The 18,644-nt window shown below is 43.2% G+C and overlaps 1 protein-coding gene across 2 annotated transcripts in view; it reads left to right on the top strand.

The window, feature by feature from the left end:
• The window catches only part of FBXO42 (F-box protein 42), a 102,250-nt gene that overhangs the window by 7,111 nt on the left and 76,495 nt on the right, over positions 1-18,644 (top strand). The gene's annotated exons all lie outside the window — the stretch shown is intronic.

The following is an 18,644-nucleotide window of genomic DNA, read 5'->3' as shown; positions in this document are numbered from 1 at the left end:
CCATTCTCCCTCTTGCACCACAGTACCTTACCCCAAGCTCCTGTGTGCACCCAGACATCATCTTAAACCCCACATCTTCTCCATTAATATCATGGAAGTGTGTGGCCCTCAACCACTTTCGAAAATCTTGGAGTGGCTCCCCCATCAAAATTATAGCCCCCTCCCTTTCATGATATAGCAGGTGTGCATGCTGCTCCTTGTCGCTGTCCTGTTTCAAAGAACATATTTAACTCCTGGACAAGTTTTATAGATAATATGTTGTTAGATGATGTCTTGTTCCATCCCTGTAGTTGATGGTGAATCCAAATATATAGTTCATTTTCATTGTAGCCACCTGATTAAGCTGCCTTTCTGACAATGGTGAGTTAGGAGTCAGGAGATCTACTTTTTATTCCTCACTGCATCCTGATTTTCTTCAGTTGATCTCTCTGTATAATGGGGATACTTTGTGAATTTCAGGGAGATCTTGGGATGCAGTAAAAGATCAAAAGTTAACTATTAAATTCACCAATGGCCTGTATAGTGTCCTAAAAACAGTTTCTCGGTGTGCTGCCTTTATAGAAAATGTTGCTAAAATTTTACAAAAAAAATCTAAATAAAAATAAATTCTGAAAGTAGTTGAAAGACAGCATAGAGAAGCAAATATCCATCTATCCAACTTGTTTGTTACATCATTTCTATTATGACTACCCTCATTAAAGAAAATTGGCAATTGTAAAATTCAGAATCCTTAAATAATTGAGAACTAATGACATAAAGAATAGCTCTGTGGCTCAAGTTTTAGAAGCTGGTGCAATAAAAGATACTTATCCAATCTCTTTCTCAATAATCTAACCAGAAATTGAATCTTTGAATTGTCTTTAGTGCTGATTCTGGATGTTTGGGTTTAATTTCACATTTTTGTAGATTTTTTTTTTCTACAAAAATGTGAAATTAAACCCAAACATCCAGAATCAGCACTAAAGCGTTCTCTCGGTTATGATTTATCCTATTTAACAACAGTGTTCTTTCACCTTTTAGTTACTGGACTGCTTGTATTTTTATCACGGTGCTGTTCTTTCTCCTAACTGTATAAAGATCTGTTACACACCTTACTGTCAGATCTGTTCATGCATGTGCTCAATCATAAGGGAATCCAGAAAAAAAATCACTTCATAATGCAGAATAGCTAATACCATCATATGACCTGTAACTCACCACTCTTAGGGTCAATTTGTTGCACTATTTATTTCTGTATGATGATGGATAGTAAAAGCTGGCTTAATAGGGGAGGTATTTATCCTTCTCTTCCCCTTCTGTATTACTTCTTTAAGAGTCCAAATGAATCACTTGACTTACCTGAAATACACTAGCACTTACAATGAGACCCCTATTCGTTCTGAATCCTGTTTGCAGAGCTGCTTCTCCTTCTGCATGCATGTGGAGAAGTACCATTGCTAATCATGTATGAAATATCATTTTAGCAGCCTTAAATCTTTAACAAGAGTTTAGCTCTTCCAACTTCTGTTACTAGTGCAGATTTTATTGATGATTAGCATAAGGGATTCTAGACCACCAGCTTAGCAGGATTTTGATATGTAAGTAGATATGTTCCCTTACAAGTCAGTCCAATATTTGTCAAATTGTAGTTTGACTGTTGTAGGCACACATGGTGCAGTCATAGTTACATTTATCCAGTGCCCCAGAGTAATGTACTTGTCTAGTGCATTTAGACCCCAAAGCAGACACCACATCTTCCATTCTGAATTGCAGAGTACTAAGTATATGTAATTTTGTATCGACAGATCAGTGATCTCCTTGTCACATCATGAGTGAGAATGCCAATGACAAATTCTGACACCTTTGAATGTACAGTACATATTAAACTCCTTTGCTCAATGAGATCTTTGCAGAGTTCTTTACTTACCTTTCTCATATTGGTATCCACCAACCTTTCAGATTTTGTATTATATTTTCTGTTTTTAGTTTAGTCCTAAATGTTCTTAGTTAACTATCAAGAATATCAAAAGATGTCTCAAATACAGTAAAACTCCATTAGTCCGGCATCCAATGCTCCGGGACTCCTGATGGTCCTGCACCATCAGGAACCCGGAAGTGCTGGGGCAGCCGGACAGGCTTCCCCCATTCAGCTGCTGCTGAAACTGATCAGCAGCTGAATCGGGGAAGCTGGAAGCACAGCAGCTGGGGTGCTGCCGGGTTGGTCTCATAGCGCTGCCCCTCGGGGCTGCGGGACCAACCCGGCAGCACCCCAGCTGCTCTTGGGGACGCCTGGGGCAGAGCAGCTGGAGTGCTGCCTGGTTGGTCCCGCAGCCGCTGGGGCAGCATTACGGGACGAACCAGGCAGTACCCCAGCTGCTCTGTCCCAGGCGTCCCCAAGAGCAGCTGGAGTGCTGCTGGGTTGGTGCCGTAGCGCCACCCCTTGCCACTGCGGGACCAACCCGGCAGCACCCCAGCTGCTCTAGTGCAGGCATCCCCGATTCAGCTGCTGCTGAAACTAACCAGCAGCGGCTGAATCAGGGACGCCTGGGGCAGAGCCGGACTATCTTAAGGGGGGGCTATGAGGGGTCTGGGGTGGCATCCCCTCCCACCCCACTCCAGACCCCTCATGGCCCCCCCTTCTGATAGTCCAGCACCCCCTGGGTCCTAAAGGTGCCGGATTATCGGAAGTTTACTGTAGTTGAGTATTTGCTTTCATAGCTATTAAAACCATGCCAGTACTTATTAAACACAGGTTAGGAAGCCAGAAATCTCTGAAATTCTAATCCCAACCCTGTCCATGAATTGTGATCTCTGCTGCCTTAGTTTCTCTGTCTATAAAATGGGGTTAACTACCATAGTGAAACACGCAAAGTTAGGCAATGAAGTACTGTTAAAAATTATAATAGCTACATTTACAAAAAATATTTTAACCTTTTTTGGCAATTGAATATCAGGTTTATAGAATACTGTCTTTGAATAAGAGTGTTTTTGATAATTGTCAAACACACTCTTGGTGTTATGTAAATGGTTTTTCTAATAGTAATTGAAAATTATACTTGCTAGTGGTTTGTTGCATTAGTTGTCAGCAAATAGAAGCAGCACTTAAAAAAAAAAAAAGACCTTGTATGTAAAAAATACCCAGTGTGGTGATTCCCTCCTTCTTTATTGTGGTCAATATGAAATTTTCAGAGAGGTAGCCGAGTTAGTCTGTAACAGGAAAATCTTAAAGACAACAAATAGTCTACTCTAGTGGCACCTTAAAGACTAACAAAACATGTAGATGGTATCATGAGCTTTTGTGGACACAACCCACTTCTTTCAGATAAACTCATGATACCATCTACATGTTTTGTTAGTCTTTAAGGTGCTGCTATTATTTTTTTAAATATGAAATTTATTAGTAAAAGGTTAACAGTGTGAATTGATTTTGTTGTTGTCCTTTCCTTTGTAGCATGAAAGCTGAATGACATAGCTGATGAAAGATGATTCATGGGATCTACGTGTTTATGATTAAAACAAGTGGATGTCATTAACCATATTTTTAGGACAAACTTGGTTAGTGGGTTTCAGTTCTTAACAGTTCAATACAGAGAAACAGTTAATTGGAGTGGTTCTGGAGGACATGATCAGGTGCAAGTGCTAAAATGGTAATGTCTATGACAAGCTACCATTACCTAGCTTTTCTTGCCATTTCTATTAAGTAGGGATGTTAAGGATGTGGATGCATTGGAGAGGGTCCAGTGGAGGGCAGCCAAATTGGTTAGGGGCTGGAGCACGTGACCTTTGAGGAGAGGCTGAGGGATTTGGTCTTGTTTAGTCTGCAGAACAGAAGAGTGAGGGGGAATTTGATATCAGCCTTCAACTACCTGAAGAGGGGTTCCAAAGAGGAGAGGCTGTTCTTAACGAGAAGTAATGGTCTCAAGTTGCAGGGGGAGATCTAGGTTGGATATTAGGAAAAACTGTTTTACATGGAGAAGTGGTGAAGCACTGGAATGGTTATCTAGGGAGGTGGTAGACTCTCTGTCCCTAGAGGTTTTTAATTCCTGGCTTGACAAAGCCCTGGCTGGGATGATTTAGTTTGGGTCACTTGGTCCTCCTTTGTGTAGAGGGTTGGACTCAATGACACCCTGAGGTTTCTGCCAGCCCTCTGATTCTGTGATTCTAATTATCATTTGAAATGTTAACTGGTTAAGCACTAGGTTTAACTGGTTAACCATGGGGCAGGTCTCTCTTCTGTACACACACACACACACACACCCCCCATTCCCCATAGCTCAGTGGCACCATGGGGGAGGGGGGAACTGATCAGGCAGGGATGGGCCTTCTCTGGGTAGGGGGTTGGTTGGGCCTGGCTGCTAGCTAACTGGTTACCTATAATCATCACCCAATAAGGGTGATGCTTAGCGCATGACGATTAACCCTTTATATCCCTACTGTTAAGCAGAAAGAGAAATATCCAACTCTTCAGAGTAGTGTATTTTGACAGCTTCAGAGGTTGATTTAACCCTGAATGTTAATTAAACCTTCACTTTTGAAGCTTTTGCAATATCTGTTGCTTTTTGGTGGTAAATTACATAGTGTTCCAGGTGACACTCTTCCTGCTTTCAAATTAAATGTCTCAAGTATCCTTGTTACGTGAATTTCTTAAGCAATATTGCAAGGTTGTTAATAGAGCATAATGGTTCTTAAAACTAGGATGCAGTATAATTTTGCTTTGGTGTAAGCACAGAACTTATTTCTCCATACACACACCCTTCATTAAGCGTATGCAGGCTTATTTGCAGACTAGTAGAACTAAAAACTGAAGATTTGGATGGGGAGTGAAGTAGCATATACTGCTCTGCTAGTAACCCTAACTTTGACCTGGAGTTTGTGCTGAAAGCTGCTTTTATTGGAGATTTGAACTGGTTCACAAAGTGCAAAGCTTGGCATAACTCTGGTGGATACTTCTCAGAAATGGGAACTTTATTGACATCAGTCATACCTGTATACCTAAGTGAAGCTGCAATTAACTGCTTGACTTGGAGCATTTGAAAAAGTGTACAAGTATTAATTAATTTTCTTGGGTCAAACCTCCACCATTCTTCTAGACAAAGCTATTTCAGCCTTCATACTCCATTTAATATAAAAGTCAGATGACATAGTTTGTCTTAATTTCTCTCTTGGTTCATTTATTTGGAATTAGTGTCCAAAAGGTGACTTTGTCAAACTCAGGTGGTCTCAACTGCTACTGGAATCAGCATTGGGCTGATACTTAACCTTTCTGAAATTAAGGTTTTGATGCACAGCTCCAGTTGGCAGGAACTGGGATCAAATCTCCAATATGCAAAGAAATTTTTTTAAAAGTATCCTTATGTTTTCCTTGTATTTATTTCCTGACTTAATCTTCCCTACTATAAAAGCTGGGGTTTTTTTTTGGAGTTATGGGTGTGGTACCCAGATTGTTAGTGTCCTTTTGGGTTTTTGTTTTGTTTCCTTGGGGGCCTGTTGAAATTTCAAGAAGCAGGTGCAGTCTAGCAGGATCTTTCTAGTCCAAGAATGTTGGAAAATGTATAGAATTGTCATTTATGATGGGCTGCTGCTTTACTGTCAGAACAAGTGTAATTGACACGTTTATCTCCCTGGCCTTGAGTCTCAGTGCAGGCTCCTTACATTCTTTTCACTTGGCGTTTTGCAGCATTAGCCCTTCTCCTTCATTAAATTAATTTAAATGTGGATGTTCTGCTGCTGAATTAATCTTCTCCTGCAAATAACTTGGAAATTTCAACTTGGAAATTCGTGTATTACTGCTGTTACTGAGCATAATATATCAGTTGTATATTTTCCTCAGAGAACTCTTTTCCTTTGCTTTGGTCCATATTTTGTCCCTGCATATGGCTCTCAATCTTACTTTCTATAATCCTGTTGTCCTGCCCCATTATGTGCTTCACAATAATTTCAGTGGTTGGTTAACTTGACCCCATTATTGGCAGTTCCTGCGACTGTTGTTTTCTCAGTTGCCTTTTATTTGTCCCATGTGCATCATCAGTTCTGTTTGGTTAATGCCATCTGATACTCATTCTTAATCTGCTTTTTCACTTTGATCTGTCCAAGAATCATAGCCATTCAGATTTACCAGCTGTGCATTTGGACTTCACAGGCTCATTTTTACACCACTAATACATATATTCTTTTGGCAGTTTAAAAAGGAGAAATTGTGTTTGCCCTTTATTTACCAGGTCTGCCTGTTTCTTGTGTTTGCTAGTGAGTTTGATAAGGATTAAATTTATAGTCAGTCCTTTTATAAAATCTAATTTATACACCAAATCTGTCTTCCAAATTAGGATTAAATCAAAAGAATTTCTCAAAATAAAGAATTCCCAAGTAGCCAGTTGCCATTTTACCTGTGCTGTGTGTTGGTTGTTAGCTAGCTTAAATATAAACAGTCTTCAGATGGTCATTCGAGAAGCAGACCGCATTTTCACATATAAAATATTAGGAAAGATCCTAATTTAAGTGTATTGTTACTCTTGCCTGTCATCTTTCAAGTAGCAGGTGTACTTGTTTGATTAGCTTTTTGAAGAAGCTAATCATATTTTACATAAAAATCCCCAATGTGTGTGTTCACCTGATTGATTAAACTTGAATTCCAAAAAGTAACCCTTGAAAATTAATGCGTTTACTTAATATGGAGAGTTTCCTCTTCATCTTCCATCTCTTATTGATGTTTGTCACCTGGAGCATCAGGGAGAGCATAGACCCCAAGAGTGGGCAATAAAACAGCAGCGGTTCACCAGTGTTATCTGCACCTCCACAGGTATGGGCAATTGTAGCTCCCATTGGCTGGGAATGGCGATTCATGGCCAACGGGAGCTCTGATCCCCTGTACCCATGGAAGTGTAGGTAAATATGGTGGTGTGGGGGCCTGCCAGGGGCTAACCTTGGCAGACCGGATCTGGCCCTGGTATAGATTGTTTAGCTTTGTCTACCAGGGGTGAATATGAAAAGCAATGTATTAGCTACAGGTGGAGGACAGAGGAATCTCAGACCTGGATCTGAGTCATGTGAGTACCTTTTTCAGAGTTTGTATTGGCAACAACTGTTTATATTAATCATGTGGTGATAGTACAGGGGGAAAAATCCTTTATCATCGTAACAGAGTAATATTATAAATGTATATATTATAAATATTATATTGTATTGGGGGGAAAAAAGCAATGCTTATGAATATATCTGAGTTGCTTTAACTGAGCTCCACAGCTCCTATTTTTTCTTTAGCAAAAACAAATTTTCAATTTGGTGATCCCTGCAAAAAGTATATTAATTGGATTTATGTGGAGGTTTTATTTTAAAGCAATACTGAATCAATTTGTTTGATAATCTGTAACCATAGCCTCTGATTTATGATTCTTATTAGTACTACACACAGAGCTGTATTGGTTCAAGAAGTAGGGATGTTAAATATCGGTTATTTGAATAGTCGATTAACCTCATGAATTCTTATTGATTACTTGACTATTTTATAGTCCCTGTGGGAGGAGAGGGGGAGGCCAGCAGCCATTTTGCTCCGGCCCCACTCCTGAGGAGCCCCCCTGCCACTCTGCGCTGCTCAGAGTGGGGTGCCAGGTGGGAGCTGGTCCGCAAGGGTAGCTCCCATTGAGGACCGGCTTCCTGTTGCCCTGCACTGCTGCCTTTGTGTGATACAGAGGCAGCAGCGTGGGGTGGCAGCAGCCCCTCTCCAGGGTGGGGTCTGAGCTTCCAGCCCTGGCATAAGTTGGAACTGATCCAGGTTGCCTGCCTGCCTGGCTCCTAATACACTTGAAATGCTGCAGAGCTGCAGCGGGGGTAGATCCCGGACCTGGCACAAGCCAGGACTGAGCTGGGCTGCTGGCCAGCCTGCTAAAAAATGTACCGGGGTGCGGGGGATGTGTGTGAAAATGTGTGTAGTCTATTCATTAACCGATGAACTTTTGCTTATCAGTTAATCGACAACACTGTTACATCCCTATCAAGAAGTATAGCCTGTGTGTTCCGAAGGACAGCTGTTGGGTTGGTGTTAGGCACTTAAAACCTACATGCATGTTGATTAGTTTTAGTGGCCTTAATAGATTAAAAAATTCCAGACACCATGAAAGGGGAAGAATCCTGTGTAGTAACCTTGAGAGTTGTCTGTTACAGTAGTGGTTCTCAAACTTGAGTAACCTTAGGACCCCCGTTTGATTTAAAATTATTCATGGATCCTCAAGTCAGCTTCTAATTTTCCCCGAAAGTGCTCAACCCCTGCTTGCCCTCAGGCCTCACCCCCATGAAAACCTATATCATCCTGCCCTTGCTGTACCCCTCCTCTTCCCTGTAGCTGCTCCCCCCCCCCTTTCTAGCACCTCTTGCACACCACTGCACAGCTGTTCCCTGACACAGGAGGCACTGGGAGGGAAGGGGAGCAATTGATCAGCCCCAGACATGGCTGGAGTACCCTCGCCCATGAATCCCATTTTGAGAACCACTACTCTAAACTGTGGATTTAACTTTACTAGTACAGCTTCACTGAAAAGGACTTGGGCTGTATTTATTTAAAATATCTGTAATCTGTTTTGTATTCTTGACCAAACATGAACTGTGTTCTTGGTAACCACTCATTTTAGACACTTTTGGAAAGACACCTAAATTCTTGCTAACATTCCACATTTTCAGTACAAACTCTGTACCACCATCAAAATAAAAGTATTTTAACTAGGGCTGTCAATTGACATGCATTAGCGCTTGCGATTAATGCAGTCCAGGATTAATGTGTTAAATTTTTTAACGCGTTAATGGCAGGCATTAATGCTGCCCTGCCCCTTTGAAGTGCCACTTCAGCGCTTCAAAGAGGGCAGCGCAACACGGAGCCCGGGATCAGCTGGGGAGTCCCCAGCTGAACCCGGGCTCCATAGCTGCCCCTCTGAAACACCGCCTTGGGGTTTCAAAGCAGCAGTGCTGCACAGCTGTGCAGTGCTGCCACTTTGAAGTACCTCCCCCCTTTGCTTCCTCTGATAGAGGCAGCAAAAGTGTGTGGGAGGGAATCAACTAGTCCACTAATCGACTACTTGAAAAGCATTTGTTTATCAGATAGTCGACTAGTCTTTAACTTCTCTACCAGGGATCAACTGGAGCGTCCAGCTGATCCCCGGCTCCGCATTGTGCTGCCCTTTGGAGGCACCGGGGCGGTGTTTCCAAAGGGGAAGCACAACGCAGAGCCGGGGATCAGCTAAAGCAAAATGCAGGACAATGTAGCACTTTAAAGACTAACAAGATGGTTTATTAGGTAATGAGCTTTCGTGGGCCAGACCCACTTCCTCAGATTCCTGGGGATCACCTAGGCACTCCAGTTGATTCTGGGCTCCAATTTGCCCTGCCTCTTGGAAATGCTGCCCCGGCGCTTCAAAGGACAGCGCTGTATGGAGCCCGGGGTCAGCTGGGGACTCTAGCTGATCCTGGGCTCCATGCAGCGCTGCCCCGTTGAAATGCTGCCACGGCGTTTCAAAGGGGAGGTGCATGCGATTAATTGCGATTCAATTTTTTAACTACTTGATAGCCCTAATTTTAACTCATCTTTAACTTAGGACTGGGAAAAGGTCTGAAAGCCATTTCTTTGCTAATGTGTGTCCTTTTCCTCTTTTTCATTTGGCAAGCCTTTTTGCTTCTGATGGAGCTGAAATCAACCAAATTGGTTTTGGCCTCAGTACAGTGCAGCTATGAAAGTAGTTTTCATTAACAGTTGATTCAGAGCCAGTAGAGGGAGCACAGGAGCAAAAACATTTCCTTAAGCACTTTCCATAAATCTTTTTAGTAATATCAAAAGTCATGTCTTAAGAAAACACAACAAACGAAATCCAGGTACTTAGGTCTTGTCTGCATATGGAGTTGTTCCTGATATAACTTTCAAAGTGGTCTGTATTAATCAGAAACAAGGCACTTGCTCTGAAATAAGTGTTTGGACATGAAGTTAATCTGCAACATGTGCCAAGTAGCCATTAGACTCCAAAGAACTATTCTTCTAGATTAGAACCATTTCAAAATTAGGTTAAATTTATATCTAAATTACTTGAATGTCCTTTTTTTAAAATCCTGATTAGTTTGTGCCAATTTCCAGCTTTATTTATATTTGGCTTGATAAATGTGGATAGAATATTTTTGAGTGATTTACTCTGGATAGCTGGAAGTGTGAAATACACTATTTATCTCGGTCAGGATTTCAGTTCTGTATTTAGGTGGGCCACCCCCTGGGAGTCCTGCCCAGCATGCAGATTACGGACCCATTTTTGTAACCATTTGATCTGCAGGCAAACGTGTTTTGTTCAGTATTTGATTAATCTAAAGCTTGCTGGGTTGACAATATACACTGTGAACTTTTGAAATACATAATTACATGACACAGAACAAGTCCTTCAGTGCTGTTTAGGGATGTTAAATAGCTGTTTAGGGATGTTAAGTAGTCAATAAGGGGGTTCACTGTGGCTCTGCTTTTTAAATGTAGTAAGCCATTAGGTACGTATTTTAGAACCTCTTATTCCAACTTACTCCTGGGTCATCTCCTCAAATGTGGTTAAAGGTCTAGATAAGAACATAAGAATGGCCACAGTGGGTCAGACCAAAGGTCCATCTAGCCCAGTATCTGGTTGTCCAACAGTGTCCAATGCCAGGTGCCCCAGAGGGAATTAACAGAACAGGGAATCATCAAGTGATCCACCCTCTCTCGCCCATTCCCAGTTTCTGAAAGAGGCTACAGATGCCATTGATGGACCTATTCTCCATGAATTTATCTAGCTTAGGGGTTGGCAACCTTTTGGCACACATGCCACTGGTGGCATGCGAGCTGATTTCCTGTGGCACATGGGGCAGGTGCTCAGCTCCGCCCCTCTCCCCTGCACAGCTGGGAGCTCGTGCTGGGGCTCCAGCCTCAGCCTCACAGCTGCAGTCTGGGGGCGGGGTTCGGGTTGGAGAGGTGCATGCTGTCCCTAGGGCTGCTCCTGCTCAGCTTGGGCGTTGGCTCCTGGGAGCTAAGAGGTTAACCCTTCCCTCCTCCCTTTCCTTCTTGCTTCAAGAGGGGTTGGGGCTGGGCCTGTTCTGCAGAGCCGGACCTGGGTGACCGGCACACATGGTGAGCCGGGCTGCTCCCTGTGGGCTATGTGCAGAGTTGGGGAGCCCCTTCCCCAGTGCCCCTGTGTGTGACCGGCCTGGCTGGAGCCTGCCTTGGGCAGCCTCTGGCTTTGCCTGCCTGAGCTTTGGAGCCACAGCCTGCAGGGCTGGTCCAGGCAGGGAAGAGAGACTGCTTCTTCTCGCCCCAGTGCTGCTGCCTTGCCAGTGAGTACTGTGGGGATAGAAAGGGGTGGGTGAAGGAGGATGCAGGGGCAGAATGGGAGGGGACATGGGGTGATGTAGGGGATCAGGATGGGAGGGGGCAGGGGTTGTGCTGAGGCGCAGGGGATCAGGCTGGGGGGAGTCATGGGCCTGAGGGGAGCAAGGCTGGAGCAGAGGAAAGATGTGAGAGGGGGATACAATTTTACTTTGCAGAAGCTGCACTTTCCTTTACTCCCCACTTCTTTGCCTCCCTCCCCAACTAGCTATTTGGCTGCATTCTCATCCTATCACCTCTTTCTGTGTTACTGCCCTAATCCTGTCCTGCCCCAAACTCCCTCTCGTGCCCCCACTCCACACCCTATCCTGCTGCCAGACTCCCTTCCAGACCCTGCCTGCCTCACTCCATCATGTAGCCCTGTCCCACACATTGAACCCCTCATGTTTGTTTCTACCCCAAAGCCTAAGGGGGTTCACAAAATCCACTAACTCTGGAATCCGAGAAAAGTAAATCTGGCCTGTGGGAAGTCCTGAACCTAAGTCCTTCCTGTCCCTTCCCCTCACCCCCTGGACTGCCAGAAGAGTGAAGTTGGAGGCCACATCAGTGAGGGTTGGGGGGGTTTGGAGGATTTTTTTTTTTTTTGCTTCTCACGTGTGTGGTTCCCAACTGATTTTTTTTCCTGTGGATTAGTGACCCTCAACCCCAAAAAAGTTCCCCACCCCTGCCATAAATAAAACACTGAAACCTTTTGTGTTGGACATATTTTACTTTATTTGAAATGAAGTTTTATAAACTAACATGGGAGTGTTAAAATGCTTAACCTTTTAAATAATTTAAATGGAACCATTCTCAGCTGCAGCACTAGCAAAATGTCTTGGGCATAATTATGTAATTAACAGTGAGCTTCTGTTAGCAACTGGTAGTCCATGGAAAGGTATGCATTGACCCAGGTGGTCCATCAGGTGCACAGTGGAGAGTCCCCCCTCACCGCCTCTCAGGAAAGTAGCACAGCTCATGGTGGGAGGGTTGAATCTTGTCACACCACTTCGCAAAGGTTGCTGACCCCGATCTAGCTCTTCTTTGAATCCTGTATATAGTCTTGGCCTTCACTACATCCCATGGCAAGAAGTTCACTGGTTGACTATGCATTGTGTAAAGTAGTAAATAATTTGTTTTAAACCTGCTACCAAGCTGTCTTGTAGCCATTTTTTTTACAATAAAATGTTTGACTTGAAAATACAAGATATTTATATACTTTACATGATTGTATCTCTTGGTCTGATTTCAAATCAGGACTCACCAACAGCCATCCAAATAGAGTAATCTCAGTTCTTATCTGCAAAAAAGACACATTAATAATCAAGAAATTATTTTTAGGAAGGAGCAAGAACACAATTATGAGTAGTTATATTTGGGCTCCAGTCCCATTTGAGATTTACCTAGTATTTGGGTGGTCTATCAACTGAATTGATCACATTTTAATTGTGGTGAATAGCGAGATAAATTAAGGAAAGCTAATGCACCTCACTTTTTATGGTATGCAGAACTTTCAGACTCACTCTGTTTTTTATGGTTCTGTACAAACTTTAATAGCACAACCAGCCATGTTTTTAACATCTTGTGAGGAATGCACTGAACCAAAAGTAGTAACTTTCAGAAGACACTCCACCTTAACCAAAGGTAGTCTACCGAAGTCAGTTTACTAAGTCTCATTATTTTACTCCATAGTGGAGGATAATTTGTCTTAATTTTGTTTCTCCATCATGTGTATTTTTAAATGTCAGATTCCTTTTCCCATTTGAAAATAGTATGACAGTAGCTGACAATAGTATGTTTTGTCTTTTTTGAGTATAAATTCATAACATTTCAGATTTATCTTCATTTATTTTGAAACTCGATACCTGCCCAAATTTCAAAGTCAGTTCTGTAATTTTTATTCAAGGCTTCTGAACCCTGAAAATATAGACCGTATCAACATACAGCGCTCCTTTGTTTTCTGAGCCACCAGGCGAGTGAGTTGGTGCCCTTTACCAGCAGGCAGTTTCTCACATTACTACAAATGGTTCTATTGCTAAAGCAAGTGGGGACATAATTAGCAATCACATCTTGTACCCAGAGTAGAGATGTTAAATATCAAGTAATTGACTAATCGAATAGTCAATGCATTTTGCATCGACTATTTGATTAGTGGATAGGGCTCCACCCTAGGGCTGTTGCTACACTTCAAAGGCGAAAGCGCCGCACAGAGTCTGGGGTTAGTGGGGGAGTCCATGCGGCATTGCCACTTTGAAACACCTTGTGCAGCCTGGGGACACTCCCACCTGTGCCCTCCCCCTTGCTGCTTCTTTCTGATAGAGGCAACAAAGGGGAGGAGCAACTAGTTGACTAGCCTGTCGACTGTCTGATAAGTATTTGCTTATCGGATAGTCGACTAGTCGTTCACATTCCTAACCCAGAGATAAATTAAAAGGAGGGGATCACTAATTATAGCAAACTCACAGATGAGTACAAATGGTTGATATGTTCCTATAAAACTTATTTCCAAAATCAAATCCTACCAAATCTACGTGTTGTACTCATGTTGAAATCACTCGAAGGATTTCTCAGCATTGAAAGGAAGCAGTATTGCGAGAGATTACTAGAATTAGCATTTTATATCAATTCAGAGTTCTAATGTTACCAGATAAAGGCCAGCAAGCAAAAAACTCAGATTTTCCAGGGAGAGCATATTTGAACAAGATGACTTCCAATCTGCTTGCTAAGTTCCTGGCATAAATTTTAGCATCCACATAAATTAAAAATAGATCTGTGTTGCACAGTTGGTAAGAGCTCTCCCTAAGAAGGAAGTGACCACGATTTTTGTCTTTTTCTAGGAATTTGGAATCTTGTTTCTCTCTGCAATATATACCATTAAACAATTCAATTAAAACAGTGTGGCATTTGATTTAGAGCTCTGTAATGCTCCCCAGAAAGCTACTCAGGACCTGATGTTTTATTGAATTTTAAATCTCAATTACAACGTCAACTTCCTCTGCAATAATTTGCCTATCGAAACTTGCCCCATCATCCTATGAGAGCTGAAATAGTTTCACAGTTCTCAGATATTTTAATTTCAGGCTTTGGATGTTCTGAAGCATACCAATACTAGGAAAAGTTAGAAAACCTTTCTTAGATCTGTGTGATGCTTTTTTCTAATCTGATGCCTGGATAATTATTCATTTTCTGGCTAAAAGCATATAATCTTTGTTGTCCTTTCCACAATAAACTCTCTCAGATCTATAGTGGATAGCTGTCCCTGGCTCCACCCCTGCCCTCCCAATGGATTTATAGTTACAACTGTCCTGGTCCCCATCTCTCGGCCCTTGCTTCCCCCAGGTCATTATACAGTATAATTGTCCCTGTGAGCAGGGCCCTACCTTTCTGTCTTAGGAGAAACAAGTCTCATTCCAGGCACATTCCATTGTTCTGGCACAACCAAACTAGGGATGTGAAAACTGCCCAGAATAGTTTTATTAGATTAGCTGTCAGCCACAGGTGTGAGGGCTGCTTCGGCCCCATTGCTTGTTGCAACCAGGATCCTACTAGCTGGGCCACCATGGCCAGTAAATATGCTTCTAAGGTATATGCCTACCAGTTAGCAGGTTAACCTTTAACATCCCTAAACCAAACCCTTACCTTGCTTTAAGGTATGATGAGAGGAAGCTGCATACCAAATTTGGTGGTAGCTCTTACTGTTTAAGTGGAACAGACAGACTTTCAAATATATAGTAGATTGTCATCACTGAATTCACTTATTCTTAAAATTTTCTGTCATATATGACTCTTCTCCAATTTACATAAATGTTGAAATGTTTGTGATCATTCTAAACTCAAACTTTCTTCAGTATGGGAGATCTGGCTCTCCTGCTATTTTGTTATTGATATAAATCACAACATTAATGTTATACCTATTAAGTATATTTTACCCATAGAGTGTTAAATATCCTGTCAACTAAAGTTTTGATCTTTAAGATCACTGTTTAGAAAAAGGATTACTCTTGATTTGCCTAAATTCTAGCCAATGATGCCATTTGCTACTCTTCCAGCCAATGATGTCTTCCCTTCCGTATTATAGTCTGTATTAATCAGGTATTGGATCAGGCGTCTTTGAGAAGAATGATTATGTTCTGGCAACTGAAATGAAATGTGTGTGCGCACATGTGCACACTGTCATATAAAAGGAAATTTGTTACTTAAATAAAAACACCTTCTGGGAGCATGGAGAGATGCTGCTTTTCATTATGGTATCATTAGAGTGAACATTAAAAGCTGGTTTGAACTAGCAGTGAGCATGTAATTACAGAGCAGCTGCAGCACAACCCATCCCACTATTGCCTTAGTCTGGCAGCTATGTGTGTAAACTCAAATTACCACATCTCTTCCACTAAAACGGGATTAGTCATTCTCCTGGGAGAGGGGGTCTAATGATCTTAAGAGGATGGTCTTCATGAAGAGGCAGACCTGTGCATCACCTTGTTCGGCAGAATTGCTGGCAGCAATGAGTTAAGACAGTGAGCGCTTCCTGGTCTAGCACTGTTGTCACTGTATTATCCCATTTCTTTAGTCTTATCTAAAGAATTGGAGATACTGACAAAGGCCTGAAGGGCCATAAACCCCTACTTTGCCTGCTGTTTTCTTCTCCATGCCTGCCGTGGACAGACATGGACACAGGTGCTATTGAAATAAACTATAGTGACCAACTTGTAAGGCATCTACATAAATTGTCAAGTAAATACTTTTAGATCCGAAACTCTGCAATAGATGTGAAACAGTCTCATTCCCTGCACTTCTAATTTTCTAGGAACAACCAAACCTTGACCTTGGTTTAAGCTGGGGTAAGAGGAAACTACTTGCCAAATTTGGTGGTCCTAGCTCTTGCCCTTTAGGAGGAGTTATTGAACAAACGGACTCAGACACACTCGAAAATATAGAGAGAGATAAGTAGATTAAGTGTCGGCTTGCCTCACGTTCTACAAGCTAACAGGATCTCTATTTTTGTCAGGCATATGCTAGATTAGAACAATGGGTTCTCATGAACCGTTTTCTCTTGTGTATGTGGTTAAGAAAAAAGCGAGAGACTGTTGGGGTAGCAAAAGCTAACATAGATCTCTGGAATGTTGTGTCTTGCAATAGAGCTATATTCAAATTCATGTTAATTCTAACTAAATCAGAAGCAAACTCCTCCTACTTCTAAACATTTTAAAGCCAGTCTCGACTGGCACAACTGACCTGTCAATGAAGTTTTTGAAATGTATTAGCGATGGGAGTTAGGGACCGTACAAATCCGTGACTGACAATCATGGAAACAGTGACAGGCTGCTAATGAATGACCTGCTTCTGCTACTCCCCTGGGCTCTAGTCTGCTGGGGGCATTGCCCCCAGCCTGTTGCTCCTCCCCTCCCTCACTTGACTGCAGTTGCTCTGGGGGGACTTTGCTAATAGCTTTTTTAAATTAATTTCTGGCACTATTTGGGCACGTTGAAGGTGGTATCTTGTGTCATGAAAATCAAATAGTTTGAGGACACTGCAATAGGTCAGTGATTATATAGAGGGCACTGCTTCATTGCCCAGCGAACTTTGGCCCTACGTTTAGTTTTTTTATTTATAAAAACTTTCCAAACTCTTAAAAATAAATGATTAGTTTGGGTTTAAAATCCAAACATGAGAGCAGAGATAAGAAAAGTGACTCATCCTATTACAGGTTGTACCTCCTGTAACTGGGACTCCTTGGTCCAGCAACATCCGTGGACCACAGAGCTCAGGAAGAGGGAGGTCTGGCAGCGGGGCAGGAGCACTGTAAGGGGCACCAGCGACTCTTTCCAGCCAGGAGTCCAGAGTGTGTGGGGAGGGGGATGGATGGATGGATGGATGGCATGGTGGGGAGTTCTAGCCCCAGATGAACTCCTTTGGCCCCAGTGGGGGGAGCTCTAGCTTGGCCACGACTGTGGACCTCCAGCCCCAGTCAGGGAGTTCTAGCCTCATCCCCAGCCATGGAGCTCCGGCTGCATTCTGGCTCCAATCGTCAGGGAACTCCAGCCTCAGCAGCAGCCAGGGAGCTCCAACCCCAGCCGCGGAGCCAGGCGGCTGCGGAGCTCTGCCCTGGCAGCAGCGGGGCCAGGGAGAGCCCAAGGGGGCTGAGGCAGTGACAGGGGCAGGCTGGAGGTCTAGCCTGGTGGTAGCACGGTCACAAGGAGAGGGACCTTTTTTGGTCTGGTAAATCCCCTTGTTCAGGACCAGTCAGGTCCTGAGGGTGCCAGGCCAGCGAGGTCCAACCAGCACTCTGTTTTACTGTTCAGACCGAGTGAAGTGAGAAAAATCAGCATGGGTGGTAGTAAACTGGTCTTTACATGCTTTCAGTGTCAATAATTTGTGACCGCATAAGTAACCATTTGTCACTTAACAATTATTTTTAAGCAGCTGTGAAATCGGAATACTTTAGGTTGACATGCACAGCTTATTACACCCTTCACTTGGCCATAAATGCAAGCAGTTCAAGGTAAAGAAATTGCTTAAGGGCTTGCTTAGCTTCATGATCCAGTCTTCTCCTTTGCTTTTAGCAGTCAACATCTCCTGGCTCAAGTTTTAATTTTTCTTTTCTCTCCTACACTGCTATCCCAAAGGGGCTGCCATTGGTTGAGTCCTGTGGTTGGAGAATTACAATCTATTCTTGATTACCAGTCTCGGTCACATCTGATGAAGTGGTTTATACCCACAGAGGTTTATTCCCAAATAAATCTGTTAATCTTTAAGGTGCCACAGGACTTCCCATTATTCTTGACTACAGTAACAGATTACCACAACAAATAAATTCAGTTCCATATAATCTCCAGATCAGTGGTTCTCAAACTTTTTGGTCTGTGGCTCAACCCAAGATGGTGCAGAAGGGGGATGAGTGTGGTGGGTCTGGGTGGAAGGGAGAGTGCAAGAGTGGGCTGAGGGAGGGTGTTGGCAGGAGGGGGTTGAATGAGGGGAATGGGGGTGTGGTGTCGGCATGAGGGGTACTGGGGCACTTCCCTGGCTCTGTGCCTCCCTTTCTCCTATGCACCATCCCCTGCTGCTCCCATTGGCCAGAAAGTCTCCAGGCAAGTGACTTCCTGTGTTGCCATTCCCCTGGGTGGGGGTGGGGTGGAGTGGGGGAAGTGGGGGGGGGGGGAGAGAGAGGAGTGTCATACGGAGCTTCTTCCTTGCCCTGCAAGCTGGATCCAGCCTGCAAGGCTCCTCTCCCCTGCAGTGAGAAGCAGACGCTGGCGCTCCAGCCTGGCAGAGGGGCCATGGGGCTGGAGCACCAGCACTGCAGTGGGAGTCAAACCCT

Source organism: Pelodiscus sinensis, chromosome 23 (genome assembly GCF_049634645.1).
Source record: "Pelodiscus sinensis isolate JC-2024 chromosome 23, ASM4963464v1, whole genome shotgun sequence".
NCBI lineage: Eukaryota > Metazoa > Chordata > Testudines > Trionychidae > Pelodiscus > Pelodiscus sinensis.
This window is presented reverse-complemented; position numbering and strand designations above follow the sequence as displayed.